We start from the raw sequence: 16,972 nt of genomic DNA, 5'->3' as shown, positions 1-16,972 counted from the left end.
AGTCAGAGAGATGAATGTATGGATTATTGAAAATAAGCCGTACAGTATCAACTACTGCATCAACTACCAAGCGGTGCTACAAAAGAGTTCAAAGGAAAAACATTACTGATGACATTTAAAAAAGAAAACTCATAAACGTTTCATAAAACTATTTTAAGTATACATTTTTGCTGACAGAGCATATTACATAACATACAAGAAAATAAGCTCTGATGTCGATTCTTATCTCCAAAGATTGTTGAGCAATCTACATCAGCATTTTCCACTCTGTTCTAAATTCAACCACTAAGAGAAACCGGTAACAGAACTGAAACGTGAATCTGTGTGAACAATTGTTATATTACATCGCTGATTTTTACAGTGTAAAGTCCCATAAGCAACCTGCCCCAAAAAACCCATGAGACATTTTAATAAAACTTGACGGTTTATAAAAACCTCTATTCAAAAGAGGGAGGAAAATGTCAAAATGATGTGAAACTGGCTTTCAGAATGACTCAAATGAGCTGATTTTTTATTGTTTTTCCCTTGTTTTTTCCAATTGCAGTCATCTGAAATTTTATTGTCTACACTATTGTCTAGCAAAGTATTTACCAGAATAGCAAATCTTGATTAATGATTCACACCTATGTCTATGTCAATGTTTTTGGACCCCAAAGGTTCTTCCTAATATCTTCTTCTGTGCTAGACAGAAGAAAGTAAGTCATATAGATCTGGAATATTATTGGGTTAAGTTAATGGTTACAAAAGGTTCATATTTGTGTGCACTGCCCCTTTAGCAAGATAGTAAGAAAGAACAGAAAACATAGTCTCAGCAGTGTTAAAAGTGTTTGCTAGCCTGCCGTCTTTGTGTAAATTCAGAGTAAAGAGCAGAGAAGCTCTGAGTCTTGAGACTCAGGCTAAAAGGGGTTGATTGATTTCCATTTTAATCAAAAAAAAAGAAAAGAAAAGTGGAAGAACAAAGATGAGAAAGAGGAGGATAGAAGTAAGCAGCTCGCTATAGTGTCTCAGTTTCAATCGATGATGTCATGGATACATTGGAGTCCAAAAGTCCACAGTAAAGATCTGGCATTCAAAATCTGAATATATACTTGTGTAAGATGTTGTGAAAAAAAATGCTGCATTTTTACTACATTCACTACTAAGAAATTGCTGGTATATTTCACAAATAGCCTATTTAAAAAGAGACGTCAAGTAACACATTATAGGGCTTTTCACACTGCACTTAACCACGGGAATTACTGTTGTTATAAACGTTATTAAATTAGGTTCACACTTGTAATTTAGAAGGCGGTTCGACAACACTTTTGCAGTGTTAACCTCACATTGCAGTGCCAGAATGTAACTGCTAGATGCTTAGCAATACACACCCAGTCGCTTTCCTCATTGACTTGCTTTGGACCCTCATGGAAACATTGCATATCAATAGTTGTTTCATTGAATGGAAAACTGTTTAATGGTGATTGAAAACACATGAATTGAGTGAAGAAGGATTGCTTTTACCTGGGGTTTAGAATGACCCAAGGTTAACTATTTCAGATGTGAAAAGCGTATAGAATCTCAAATCTTTTTTTTTTTTTTTTACTTAAAAATTTTTTTTTTTACAATGCATAGTGGACTTTTGGACCTCAATGTATGTGTTATGTGTCTGTATCCTTATTTCATCCGCCCATCAGATTATCCGGCATCCCAGAGCTATTTACAATCTGCTTTGCTTTAGAGGAGTTGGCCACGGTGGGAGAAAGGAAAAAGAAATCAACATCGTTATTTAATGCGGTTGATTAATTCACCATTTGACAAGTGGGTGTTCAAAACCACTTTTTTTCACTTGCATTTCTCTCCGGTTCTTTCTCTCTTCTGTCAAATAATCAGAGAGCCAGAGACTAGTTTTATCTTTTATCTGCCTTGAATTTGTCATTTTAAATGCATTGGGGACTGCAAACATTAGAGGATTGTAAGGGGAAATAGGGAGGATGTTTGCTTAAAGGTGCAGCTCATGATTTTTTTGGCACTGTCTGCCATTGGCTAGTGAATTAGGTAGTCCCGCCCCAAACTCTCGCCATTGGTTGCATCAGTTTGCTCAAATAAACCAGAGCCACAGTGTTTGTTTATATTTGGAAATGTGGAAAAAAAAACTATGAATAGCTTACTTTTAAGGTGAAAGTATCTAAAGAAGGAAAATATTACACACTTTTACGCACAGTTTCAAAAAAACGATTTGAACTTGATTTAAATAAAAAGTAATTGCAGGTGAAGAGGAAAAAGTCCCTAATGAGCCGTACTCGACAGTCAAAGGACTTTCTCTGTGAGTGCAACATATGGCATGTGTGCATGAACGGTATACATTGTGCTTTTAAAAACAGTTCATAGAAAATTTATGATAGCAACACACTCTCGTCTTCTGACGTTATAGAATCCACTATACTGTAGAGACACGTTGGGATGAGGAATCGCATGCTTGCAGCTCATCCCTGAAAGGATCCAGTGGAGAGAGGAAATGAAGAGGCCCTCGTGGTTAGACAGCAGCTTTCTGTCCTTGCTCTGCTGGCACAGAGTAGACCCTAGAGAAACAGAGAGAGAGAACAGTCAGTTCGCTATAGACTTTGATTAAATCTTTTAGACGCACTGTCTTATTTATTTATTTATTTTCTGCCTTTTCCCTTAACAGGAATTCTTCCCTCATTAAAACATTTTACACATAATGAAATTAATGACATATGTTTAAAATGATGCACACTAAGTGAAGGGCTTCATGAAAGCTGTTTTATTTTTAAACGGAGCGAGTCATGAGATTAGTCAAAAATTACTCACTTTTTGTGGGTTAATTAGATACTTTTGCTGTCAGCAAGTCGTTTAGAATAGAAATTAACAAAATAAGCCTAGCAACAAGACCTCCTCATATCACATCCTCTGAGATAATGAGCGGAGTGATTAACTGCATTTCCATCAGTGATAGCCGATGTTGTGCAACAGGGTTCCGGAAAAGAAAAAGCCCATTCATTTTTGGCATAAAAAAATTTAAATAAAAAATAAATTAAAGACAGACTTAGTCTGAACTATGAAGTTGTTAATTCATGGTATATACTTTTGTTGAAGCAATTAGTTCAAATTATTTACTTTTTATTTATTTATTTATTTATTTTTATTATCATTCAACAGTGGATTTCCTGATAATTCTGACTCATAATTCTGCAAAAAAATCTCCAACAATCAGAGAATCGAAGCAAGCAACTTATGTCAAAATAACTCTTTATTATCCACACGTCCGTTTCTCTTTGTATGCATTTGTCTGCATATTTTGCAATAAACTTAAAATCTTTCTGTGTCAACATTTTTATAACTATCTGTAATTTCTTAATTGGATAACATAGTTTGCAAAGCTTAATGGGATTGTAGTTCTTTCCATTTCCAAAAGTGCTGACAAATTGGGCAGGCATTGTTGGATTCTATTAGTTCATTTCAGACCACTGAATGTTTGACTGACCAAGCTATATAATAATTATTATATTTATAGATTTATATTTTTACATTTGTATAATGTTAGTTGTGATGCAAAGGCAACCATAATTCAACATCTAATATATATGACACAAGATATTCAAGGATTTCCTACCAAGCCATGTTTAAAGATCAGTAATAGTCTTTTTGAACTGTGGATAAAGTTATCATAGTACAATTAAATGTTATCTCAAAAGATAAATGAAAACGTGATTCCTGATGATGTGACCCATTTCAACATGCTTCAGACTTATTCAGTGTCTAAAGACAGAGAGCACTTCGGTATTACCAACAATAGCTGGATAAATTTACACAGCCCGACTGATATCTGTAAAGAATAGGGTCAGCTATGGGTCACATTGTACTTAAGGCAATATAAATACATACATGAGAGAGGAGCTTAACCATGAGTTGCATGCTGAGTAGAGTGACATTCAGCATATAGCTGATGAGAAAGATGAATGGCGCTCTTTGTGACACATTCATGCTGTTCAAACACATGTACGTACGCTTGCTTTCCTCGGGTAAATGGTGTTTAATTTGCCTCTGTGATGAAGCTGTTCACAGTTTATGGCTTTATGAACTATGGCAAGATTTTTTCCACCGCAAGGCATTTTTGGGGGGCTTTTATGGGTTTTGTTTTTTATTGAGTGTGCTTTCTGTGAACATGCTCAGAAAGGTTCGGTGTTGATCCACAGACCCTGTGGTTGCTGTGTGATTAAGCCCCTTTCAGCCACCCTATCACTCAACGAAAAACTCACTCAAAAGAAAAAATAAAAAGACGTGGCTCAGCTAACTGCATTCCCCTGAGGTAACCTGTAATCCTGCAGAAGAATTTAACCTCAATAAAGAAAGCCAGAGAGAGAGAGAGAGAGAGTGAAAACAGAGGATCTTTAAGCTTGCTGTGTGGAGGTAGGTGTCAGATAAATTCTGCTCCCTTCCAGCATTCTCTCACATATCACCATACTCAGCAACTCACTCAAACTGATTACTGTGCAAAACAGGTAACCATCTCAGCCAAATTCAGTTACACAACCTATCAAAACAACAGTGAGCTTTTTATATATATATATTTAACCGCATTGATTTTGTCACCTTAAAGGGACAGTTCACCCAAATATAATAATAATAAATAATAATAATAAGTCTGCAGGTATTTCGAAAATACTTGTTTCTTAAAACAACAATAACAACAACGCTACAGCTAGTTACTTTACTTTGAAATGTGTGTTCCGTGCCAGAATGTCTGTTTTTGTTTTGGTCTGGAGTGATTACGCCCACTGCCAAATTGTCGAATAGTATTTCGACACCTTGTGTTGCCAGTTGGTGAAAAACACAGCATATTTCAGCCATGGAGGCCAGCAAACAAACTCAGTCAATCATTCCCCCCAACCTAAAAAGCTTCAGCATCCATCTAACAAGCTTGATGACCAGGGAAATATTAAAATGCAGATAAATCAACTCATTAATTTAGGGGCCGTTCACATAGAACAGATTTTTCCATAGTTTTTCTATGTAAACATGCAAGATGGATGTGTATAGCTAGCATTTTTTTTGCAGCATCTCACACATGAGCCCCGCATTTTTAAGATGTTGTGTCAAGTTAAAAGAATTTTAAGACCCTGAAGACGGGGCAAGTGATGCAAGCTTTTGTTTACAGATTGAAATATGGCAGATGATGCATTTTAACCTCAAGTTTTTAGATCCATTCTGTGTCAACGGCCCCTTAGGCTTGTCGCATTACATTGTCAGTTGTGTGCATTCCAGTTGCATGTCATCAATCTGGCAACCCTCGTCAAAGTTGAGACTATAGAGTGGGGGGTGGGAAAAATAACTCTACATACTGCACATTAAAGTCAGTGAGCTGAATTCAAGAATCGGATCCATCTTGCAAAGGAATGTATCATTCAGGGTTTTGTGAACTAGATCAGCTGATTTCTATAAAAGGATCTAACTCAACAAATTGGATATAGACAAGCTAATCTCCATTCGAGACAACGTGAAGCTAAGTAGACAATGGCAGAATTTTCTTTTTTGGTGAACTATGTCTTTAAATGCACAGGGGACTGAATGACTGAATGCTTACTTACAGATGCAGAGACTTTAAGGCCCACTCCCACCATGGACAATAACGATAACTATAACTATAATTATAACTATAACTATAAAGTTTTAATAATCATTCTAATTCCACATCACAAATATAATGATAATGAAATTTAGAAATGATATCACTTGGATCACTTTCAGAACAAGTTTTTCCAGCTGATGGGTGATAAATACATTGACAACCATTCAGAATCCGCCCAAAGCTTATGCATGTCAACATAACTGCAGATCACATGCTATTTATAATAAACAACATGTTTGTGCATTGGAAGATGCAAATATAGTTATCTCTCTTTTGTGATCAGGCCTTCAAGTTTTAAGGAAATGGTCCAATCCTGCTTCAAATACTGAATCATTTTATGATGTCACTATTAATGCAATGTACAGCTTAATGGCATGTAATTTGTTATGCTGTTTAATCTATTGATTCAGGTGAGGACATGCAGTGGGAGTGTGGCGGTGTTTGCACTAAGAATAAAAATAATGCAACACGAATTGCAACACCTTTTTCTTCCTTGTTCCTTCTCTCTCTCTCTCTCTCTCTCTCTCTCTGATAAACATACAAACTGGTTCGGGCACTTTTGTCCCTATGCAAAAACACCATGATAAAAAGATATGGAAAAAGGTCCGTTTTCTTACTTTGCATCCACGTTTATAGTTTTCAGATGCAGCCATGACATTATTCCCACACTGTGAACTCTCTCAGGGTTTAGCAGGTCATATCTTGCTCAAGTTACTCAGCGCCTGGCTTGTTTTCTGATCTTTTTTCTTGCTTTTTGTTTCATAGGCTTGTTTCTATTAGCTCATGGCATGAGGGGCGTTTGACAGATGGCTGGAAAGTATAGTCATCAATGCACCAACCCGCTGCTAATAGTGGCCTATCCCTCCTGCATATGGCCCTCTTGTCTTGTTTACCAATGTCGTCTTGTGTTTATGGGTTACCAAGGATTCAGAGAACTGTTACCCATCCGACTGGTTGAACCACCCCAAAAGTCGACGGGGTGGATCATGCAAGCTGCCTTGTAAATCTAAGCACTGATGTGTCACTCAAGATAAAGTGTCAGGTAAGCTAAAGGTGAGACAAAAAAAATAAATAAAAAAACTCCCCCACCCATTTTCCAGCAAGTGCTGCCAAATCCTTCTTAGATCCAGTATAAAAGGGGGACCATGTGGAGCAACTAATAAATAAGTAATTGTGCTTCCACAAACAGCTTCAGCTTCAATATTTTCCGAATTATTAGTGAGTTTGAAGTACATGAGATATTTCCATACCTCTACACACAAAGGCATGCACAAATCCACACTGCATTTGAAGGCAACATGGGTAATAGTGTGTGGAGTGCTCACACACATTTCTGTCAACTGGATGGAACTTTGCTATATTCAACACAGCATGCTTTAAGTCTTTAATAACATTTCTTGAAAATATGTTTATCTGGCAAACAGGTCATTTGAAATTATTTGCAAGCAAAACTAAATGAGTCTTACCCCTGTTCCCGGCTTTGCAAGTAGCGTCTGAAGAGGACAATAGCTGTAAAGATAAAAAGGATCTTAATGAATAACCTCACATACAAGTTACTGTATGAAAATTGTGTTGCTTTTTTTTTTTTCATCAATCCATCAATGGAACTGTTTGACTTGTCAAAAATTTGGCGTAGAGCTTTAGCTCCTGTGTTTCTTGTAAAGTAAACACCCATATTAAACTGACTTTTAACAATAAGGCAAACCTTACAGATATTCACTTACAGCTTGTATCATATAAACTTTAATTAGAAGGATGTGTCTCATTAGTAGTCATGGGTATTCAAAGTGTGTTCCTTTACTCACATTTTCATAGATTTGCATAGGCACTGAATGTACAGTACGTTACTAATCAATTGAAAGAATCTAAAATGGCATTTTAGGTATGAACAACTTTATAGAAGTACAAATGTTCATTAATTATTTTAAGCTTATAGAATATTGAATTCAAATTAATAATAACACAGGTATAACATGGATGATCCATAATTACATTACATTACAGAAGCTGTCAGTATTTCCACATTGTGCATTTCAGTTTATATCCAAATACACAAAATTTTGCATGCAAACATAATACAAATACGATCTAGTTACCATTTGCTTGAATCTTTTCGCTAATCATGATCATATAAGATTTTTGCACATACTGTTTGTGAAAACTAATAGAGTGACTTTAGTATCAAACTGAAGTGATCTAGTAAATGTCTGTGTTTGTGTGACTGGGATTCAACCTACCTACGATACCTCCAATGGCCAGAACGATGACGCTAACCGCAGCTAGGATGATTACCAATGTTCCACCTAAGAATAAACAATTGTACTGTAGATTAATTTGTGCACGTGTTCTTTTAACTCCAGAAATATAATAGTCAGAAATATAAAAGTTTTTATCAACCTTCATTAGCTGCATCCTCTCCTGTGGATTTATCTGATCCAGGACTTTGTTTAGGAATATTTACAGGATCTGCGTATACAGTATGCACTGCTTTCTCTGGAAAAATAATAATAATAATAATAAATTAACACATACAAGGTTGATATTCATGGATGAACTGCAAAAACATTGTAAATGATTACAAAATTCTTAATGTTAGTACTGAATATGTTTAAACAGGGACCCATTACAGCCTTGTAAAATGGTTTTATGGGGCTTTTAGCCATTTTATTAAGGCAACTGTGAATATTGTCCTCTAGAGGCAGCAAACTGAAGTACTGAAGATAATGATTGTTTTAAGCAGGTAACCCAAACACTTCCCTGTCTGCCATTGGTTAAGCAAGTGTTTTTTTTTTTTTCTGTTTTCTGTTTACAGAGTCACACAATAGTTTTAATAGTTGTCGGAAAATGTTTGAGACTCTTAATATTCCGTAATATCATAACTGTGACTGCGGAAGAGAACAAAACTCAAACTAAATTCAACTCAGATGAATTTATGTTCTTTGCATTATTGAACTGAACTGAATCAACACTAAAGCGATTTGAGCTGAACAATGACACTATTCTCTTGTAGAGCTGCTTTATTGAAACTAATGAACTTTGCAACACTGACACTACTACATTTAATCAACATTGCACTAAACTGAGCTGAACAATGACAATATTGTCTTTTTAGTGCTGCTTTAAGCTGAAATTGTATACATTTAATAATTAATGAAACATGAAATGCAACATTATACCAGATTTGAACCCATATGAACAGCATAGCTTTATATGTCAATAGGCCACATCTCCAAGCCAGTTCTTTAAATTAAACACTAACATTTTTTTTCACCTTTTATAGGAAATTAGATGGGAAATTCATCTCAATTCTGATCGCGCCCATATCAGCAAGATTTACTTCCCTCCATCTCACCCCCCATCTGCCTCTGGCCAGAACTGGTGAGCAGGGCTTGCCTTTACAGCTCAGTAATTCTATCAGAGAGCAATCTTTCTGCTGATGAAGACAGACAGCTCCACGCACTGTAGAGCTGAATGAACTGTCAACGTCCATTAAAGAGACGGACAGTGGTGTGGATGGACCCGGGGCTATCAGCGGCACTCTGCTGGGAGACGCTAATTGATTTCTTTCAGGAATTAATCTGGCAGATGAGCTGGTCACGTCTTACAGTAACAACCTGTCTTTATGTTACATGAGAGGAAAACCCACCTTTAAAGACATAGTCTTCATCGTCACCTGGGTAAATGGGAATATGAAGACCGAATAGAAAAAAAGTTAAAGACAGAAAATTGCATTCAAATATAACAGTTATAAAATAACAGTTGTTGTTTACCAAACAATAGTTACTATCCGGATGTCATGAAAACATGTTCAAGTAAAAAGTAAAATACAATTATGTTTTTATTTTTTATTTTTTATGATAAAATTATTTATTTATTATAGACAAACATTATATATTTTCATTATATATAGTTTTCATTTAAATAATATATTTTTATAATATACACATATTTTCATATAATTGGTGAAATGTTGGATGTAATGCATTACTAAGTTTTGTATAATACAAAAACATTTACATATTTATTTGAGAAGTGTTGGGTGTAATACATAAGTAATGAATAACTGTAATTTAATTACTACTGCATTGAAAAAGTAAATTAAGTGATTCTTCTTAATTTTTCAGTAATTTAATTACAGTTATACTGGATGTATTTGCATTAAATACTGTATAGACTATAGAACAGAAGTGGATTTAACATCAAAATGTAATATTTGGAATATTTTTAATTTGTGTCATTTTTCTATCACTTATTTGAAATAATTTAATAAGCAGTTTCATATCTATCCTTGTATTATTCAGCTGGGCGAAGTTGATATGGGATTTAGAAAGTAATTAGTAATAAGTAATGCAATACTTTTTAGATAGATTAATTTTACATGAATCAAATTACACTGTTGAACGTGATTAGTAGCTAATAATTCATTTGTTTTTGTTTTTTAGAGCAACTTATCCAACACTTATTTTGAGAATGAGACATAATATTATGCACATAATATTATTTCATGGTCTTAAAAATTATTTTCCTTTATATATGATTTCAATAGTTACTATTAGTTAATTTGCTTTGTGCTTGTGGAATGAAATATGACCTGGGTATGACAAGATGAGAGCCACACATATTCAGAAAACATGAGAGATGTCATACCCATGACATCTCCTGAAGAATTTCCTTCTGTGTCTTCTGATGTTGCAGCTGTTGATTTGAATACATAAATAAAAGGTTAGAGGTCACATGAGACTAAAGGTCACAACTAAATAACTTCAAAGGTTATTCCACTGCCAGACAGTGAAGGTGAAACAGCCCAGTTGTGCATCACTATTTTAACTTGTATAAATATATATAGCACTGCATTTTTCATCTAAGTGGCTGATAAAAAATTTACATAATTTGACGGAATCTCTAGTGTTAGCACAAAACTTTCAGAGTGTTCAAGGCACTTTGGATGAAAAGCATCTGCGTAATGGCGAGTAACATGAGGTTCACAAGCCTGTCACTGATACAGATGCTTTAAACAGACATGAGAAGAAAAAGATGGATTGAGTACAAAAATAACCATCTGTATGGGACAGAGAACTTTTGATCAAAGTACGGCAGAATAATGTAAACCTAGATAGAGTGAACTTACCTGCACCTCCAAGAATCAAAAACAGAAAGAGTAAACGCAGCATCTTCTTATTCTAGGAAAAAAGATAAGGAGAAAAGTACACATTAGAACACTACACCTAGATTTCTCAATAGCTTTGATACATATCCCACCCCATGAACCTGACCTAGTGTAACCTAGATAAATCCACATAGAAGAACTGCTTTATCTCTCTAATCTCAAATGGATCACAATAATCTATTGCACCATGCCATAGTTGAAAATATATGCCAGTGTTAATAAATAACTAGAAATATAATCAGCCCAGTATGAAACTGAACTGTGGTTATCCAGGCTAAATATTTCAAATTCATCAGAAGTCTTTAGTCCTTATCCCATCATGAATTTACTGTGGGCTGACTCATGGTTCATGGCTTGTCAACTTTGTGGCCTGGTGTGCACTTGTGAATGCAACTTTTTTGTTTTGTTTACCAAAGCACTTGAACAAGCACACTCAATGGGAAACTTATGCTGAGCGCCATAAGCTCCATTAAGAACCATGCAGGCTAGTCATGCTAAGCAGTTTTAGTTTAGTTTATCTTCCCATAACAGTGAATTCCTGAACCGTGTGGGTAGTTATCAGTTTTGCCCCCTTGAGATCCTAATCTCAAAAGAGTTTTGTGGCTTTAGTTCAGATATATTATCTTCATCTTCAAGGCCATTTCTATGCTAGTCTTCTCCTAAAAGTTAAATTAAACTTGTGATATTAGGCAATTTGTGAACCAAGTGATTTAACAGCCTTCATTCTGAAATCATCAGACAAGCTGCTAAATGACTTGAATCAATCCTGCTAAAATAAATGCACATGGAGGATCGTTCCTCTTCACCTATTATCACCTATCAAGATTTTACTTCTACATGGTACTGTAACTTTCCCAGAACGGCCTTGTTGTGGACATAATCCAGGCAGATGTTTGACACATGCAGCTGGCCAAGCTGGGCTTCCGCAGGCTGTTATTACTCTTAACAATTACGTGTATTTATTTTTGTTTCCACTTTGGACTAGGAAATGTGAACTAGCTGGGGAATGATGTTTTCCGGAGACCCAAAATGGTTAAATAAGGCTTTTGCTCGGTGCCAAAGCTCCAAATTCCCCTTCCGTGGCCTGCACATCAATTTCACAAGCCGCTGCTCTTCATCCAGATATTGTTGTTGGTGCCCATTGTGTTGGGCTTCCACTTCCTGTTGCTAATTGCTGTTATGATGTCACAATAACTGGGAACCCCAAACAGGGAAGTGACACTTGGACATTATACACCTGCTTTCTTCATTCATATTATACTACCCCAACTGGATGTCCACTTTGGACAGTTTTCCTTTGCAAAGACTGAAGCTAATAATAGGCCTATTTATAATTTAATCAGTCATTTTGTGCTGGCACAATTAATGCTTTTAAAAGAATGGACAATCTCAAATAGATACAAATTAGAATAAAGGTGAAAATGTGGAATAAAGACAACAAAAACATGTTTACACAGATGAGTCGAAAGCAGTAGCAAAGGGATCTGAATCAATGAATCGTTCATTGAATGAATTAATCTAAATGAACTGAAGAGAGAGAGTCATTTAGGTGAGCGCATTTTATTATTTCTTCTACTCTGACATTAAAAATAGTGACATAGCATTTTTCTGCATGGAATATTAGTGTTAAATTCAGTTTGTTTCATTTAATCACGAGTCATGTTGACATAGATATGTATACGTAGAAGCCTCATTAGCGACTTTTTCCATGGGCCGCTATATGTAAGCCGTTCACCCTATTTGAAGGGTCAACTTGAGGTCATTCACCATAACAGCCGACTACCTATATGTATAGGTAGATGCCCCATTCAACTGCGTCTAGTACGTAGAATGCTTCCAACATTTTTAAACAGTCAACTTGATGTCATTCACTATAATAATCAATGAACATTCAAAGATGCCACAATCCTCCACAGCTGATGATTGTAAAAATTGCCAGGGTTTAAATTTCAGAAGAAACGGGAAAACCTTTCACAGGTGAGAATGTGTTGGTTTTATGTTTTAATGTATTAACTAAATATTTGTCACTTTTGAAACATTGGTAACTTATGTTACTGTTGGTGAATGACGTCAAGTTGACCCTTCAAATATGGAGGATGTATTACGTATAGCGGACCATAGTAACAGTAGTTACTATGTTTAAGTTCAAAACTTGTAATTTTAGAGTTAAAACAAAACACATGCTCACCTGTGAAAGGTTATACAGTTTCTTTGGGACTTTAAATGCCTGTGATTTTTAATACCATTGGCTGTGCAGGATAGGGGCATCTTCGAATATTCATTGATTATTATGGTGAATGATGTCAAGTTGATCAATAAATTGGGGAACGTGTCTATGTGCTTGACGCAGTCAACTCTACCTATACATATAGAGGCACGTTCATCTGAACGCACCACAAGATGGTGTCACAAGAACATTTCTTTGTGGTCGAAAAGCTATAATGTTATTTTAATAAAAATGCATAACGTTATTTATACATTTAATGTATTCACAGAAAAAAAATAGTTCAATAAAAGATATATTTTTATTTACAATAATATATATTTTTAGTAGATTTAGTGCCGTGCCAGTTCGACGATGCTATTTGTTTGTGGTTCTCACTGAGGTTTTATGAATATCTCACTTTGAATGGAATTCCATTGTTAATTTTCAAATAGTAGTTGGGAAAATTCCTATTTGTGAGTTGTCTGGATATCACCAGTACTCCCCATAAATAAATACTGGATCAGCATGAGGGACAGGTCATGAAAACATAAATAAATGCAAGAGAATGAATAATGCTTTTGACACTGTCAAATGAACTTAGTAGTTAGAACAACCTGTGAGTACTTGGAACTGTGCTGAGCGGAGAGGAGAGTTTGCTTTGACCCTGACAAGTCTATATTTGTAAGTCTAATTAGCAAATTATCATATTATAGTAACAGCAGCTGAAAGGAGCCTGGAACACTTTGTTCTAATTTCGCAATCATGTTTTCATCTGTGGCTTACTTGTCTTAAATGTGTCAAAAACTGTTCATAAGTGAAAATGAAAGAAGCACTGGTAATGATACCAGTAGGTCTATGTCAGTCTTAATGATAGGCTGTCTTGGCAAACTCATCCATAAGGGACTGCAGTAAATGTGAAAAAAAGAAAGAAAACAGGCTCTCCATAAAGAGAGAGAGAGATTGCGGTGGCTTAACTCGTTTCGTGATTTGGAATTTCCACGCTCAATTCACGGCAAGAGAGATTTTCGCAATTAAGCTGTTAATCAGAAGTTTTGGGACTGGTTGTCAGAGCAAGCACAATCCAAGCTTGTAAAAATGTGACAGCAAATCTCCCATCAACAGTAACCTAGAGACATCTAAATCCCCCTCCGACCCCCTCCCTAAATTCCAATTTGGTGCACCCGCCTGCCTCGGAGAAATAATAAGCTGAACCAATTTGAAAATATTTATCAGTGCAGTCCAACGCCTGCGAGTTGACAGTCCTCCTGAAGCTTGCGTCGCCGAGCAAGTGGCTAATATATTTGTGTTTATTTGAATTCAAATTGAATTTGGTCTGTTCTCCTGTTTTTGCACTTGTTTTGCCTCCACCTAATTTGTGCTCTATCATTAATATGTGCAGTCCTGCAAAAGAGGCCCGACATGAGCCTGCAGCAAAGCCATCAATGAAAAACCACTTTTATACCTCGTGAAATCATAAATCAACACAAAGTATAACAGGATTTTATTTTTATTTTATTTATTTATTTTTTTGGCTTTGTCCTGCAGTGTGTGATTTCTGTGTCTTCGTCTACTAGGATTATTTGGGTTTATGTTGCCAGAATTTTTATGTGTGGTGCGTTCTTGGTGTTTTCTTCATTATGATGAAATCATTGGAAAATTAGCCTGAGAAAGTTTTGTGGATGACAGACAGACAGACAGACAGACAAATAAAACAATGATTAGCTATTTTGAAATTGGTTAACATTATTCAGATTATACATATTCTTGCTCATAGTATGTAAACTCTTCATAATATGAGCAGGAATATGCATCTAAAAAACAGCTAGGGTCGTAGGGTCAGCTGATTACATGTAGAATTTAAGCAGACGAGGAAAGGGTCAACAAAAACAGATATGAAGATTATTTTCTACAGCACAAAAACAATTTTCCACACAAAACAGGAGCAAATAAACTGGTGACTAAGAAACTGCCTTGCTCCATTCTTACGGAAAATAATCTGGTCTGATGTCTTACTTCATCTGAGTCATAAACTCTCATTCATGTCTCAAACATATCTAGGCCAGACTCACTAACAACTCCCAGTTGAATCAGTAAATCCGTTTATAATGTTTGTATTATAGCTATGTAACATTCAGGTTCTATAAAAGCACAGACATGCACAGTGTCCTAACCAGACGAGACAATATTATAGCTGATATGGCTGGTTAGAACAAAAGCACTTAATGTGCATTAAGTTAGCATTCAAAAGCTTATTTTTCTGAAGACTTCTTGTTATAAACTAAAACTCCAAAGCAGTACAATGAGGCTGTATTACAGGCTGAATTTCCTTTTTAGTCACTAGCTGCCCCATTATGCCAATTATGCCAACTCTCATAGTGTGAGTACTCGTTCTGCCAGCTCTTTTCTTTATTTCACACTTTCACATGGCACAAGTGACATGTAACACTGTATATCACAATAAGATTCTAAACATAGAAAGCCATCTTTTGATCTACGGTTCCTCACTGCCAACACCTCGACTGAACCCAAAACCTCAACGCTGCAGATATGTGACTAAAGTTAATAGACATGGTTTCAGTAAATGTTTAAATTTGGCCTGGACTGAAAGTGAAAGACTTGTGGGATAGTAAAAACACAGTTTATGTGAGAAACACAAACAAAAGTTTCAAAAGTGTGATTGCTTGAAACAGAAGCTGTAAAACAGGAGGTTGAAATGCTGCTTTGGTCGAACAGTATTTCCTTTATGGTCTATGAGCAAGACATTCAATAAAAGCACAGATCAAAATAACACTATACTGTACAACAGTAAATATATGTAGTAAGAGGGAATTCGGACTGTTTGAATTAGATTTAAAGGCAACATTTACCAGAAAATATTTTTTTTTTATTATCTTTAGTCAGCCCTTATGTCATTCTAAACCGGTTTTACTATTTTTTTTTTTTTTCTTCTTTTCTGTGGAAACAGAGTTCGGTTTGTTTTCCATGTTATTTCAATAAGGGCTGAAAAAAGTCCTGATAAAAATATGAACGCATAATACCACTCGCACTTCTGACAGTTCATCTAATCCTATATTCCCTATTCATGGAAAAGAGTGACCAGCACATTATTCGAAGCATTTTTCTTTTTGCATTTCACAGAAGAAGACCAGCAAGTTAGAATGGCTTAAGGGTGAATAACTGGTAGCAGCATGTTTTATTTCGGGACCAACTATTCCTTTATTTATTTATTCCTTTTTTGAGCTTTGACAGGGGTGATATGTAACTAAAGAAGAGCAATGATGATAGACAGGACCTACGGTACAATAGTAGGGACATCAAACATTCATCAAAGGGTTTTAGAATAAAGCAGCACATAAAACATACTCAGAAGCACACTTAACCGCAGCAACCAACCACATGGAGCTCATATAATAGGACTATGGTTGTGATTACATAAAGTTTGTGTTACATGGTATTTTCTGATGGAGGTCTTGGTAAAAAAAATAAAATAAAAAAAATAAAAAAGTGTGACAAGATACGCAAACACCCCAAAAAACCCACACGCATCCAAGTATGAGGTGGCTCAGAAACTGGTGTGCTGGTACAGGGGAAATTTGCTAAAAAAAAAAACAACAAAAAAAAATTATTTAGCACTTCAAACAAAACCTCACATCTGGCAACTAGTGGTTTGACATTCTCTATATGTGTGACATCATTTAGGTCGCCTGATGAACTGCACAGAACTCAAACTCAACTGACAATGTTCACAAACATGACAGGAGAAAGAATATTCTTGAGTGCAGTCAAGACAAACATATTGCACAATCTTGCTTTAGTATCTGAAAGCTGTGCAAACAGTTTAGGTAAACTTTAGCAAAAAAAAAAGTCTGCATACCGGGTTTTCCTCCAAACCGTGCTCTGAGACCACTGGCAGCCTTGCTTTACAGACACACACTGTTGCATTTACAAAAATAAACTAGCATATTCTGTGAAT

Source organism: Carassius auratus, unplaced genomic scaffold, assembly GCF_003368295.1.
Source record: "Carassius auratus strain Wakin unplaced genomic scaffold, ASM336829v1 scaf_tig00026611, whole genome shotgun sequence".
In the NCBI taxonomy this organism is placed as follows: Eukaryota; Metazoa; Chordata; class Actinopteri; order Cypriniformes; family Cyprinidae; genus Carassius; species Carassius auratus.
This window is presented reverse-complemented; position numbering follows the sequence as displayed.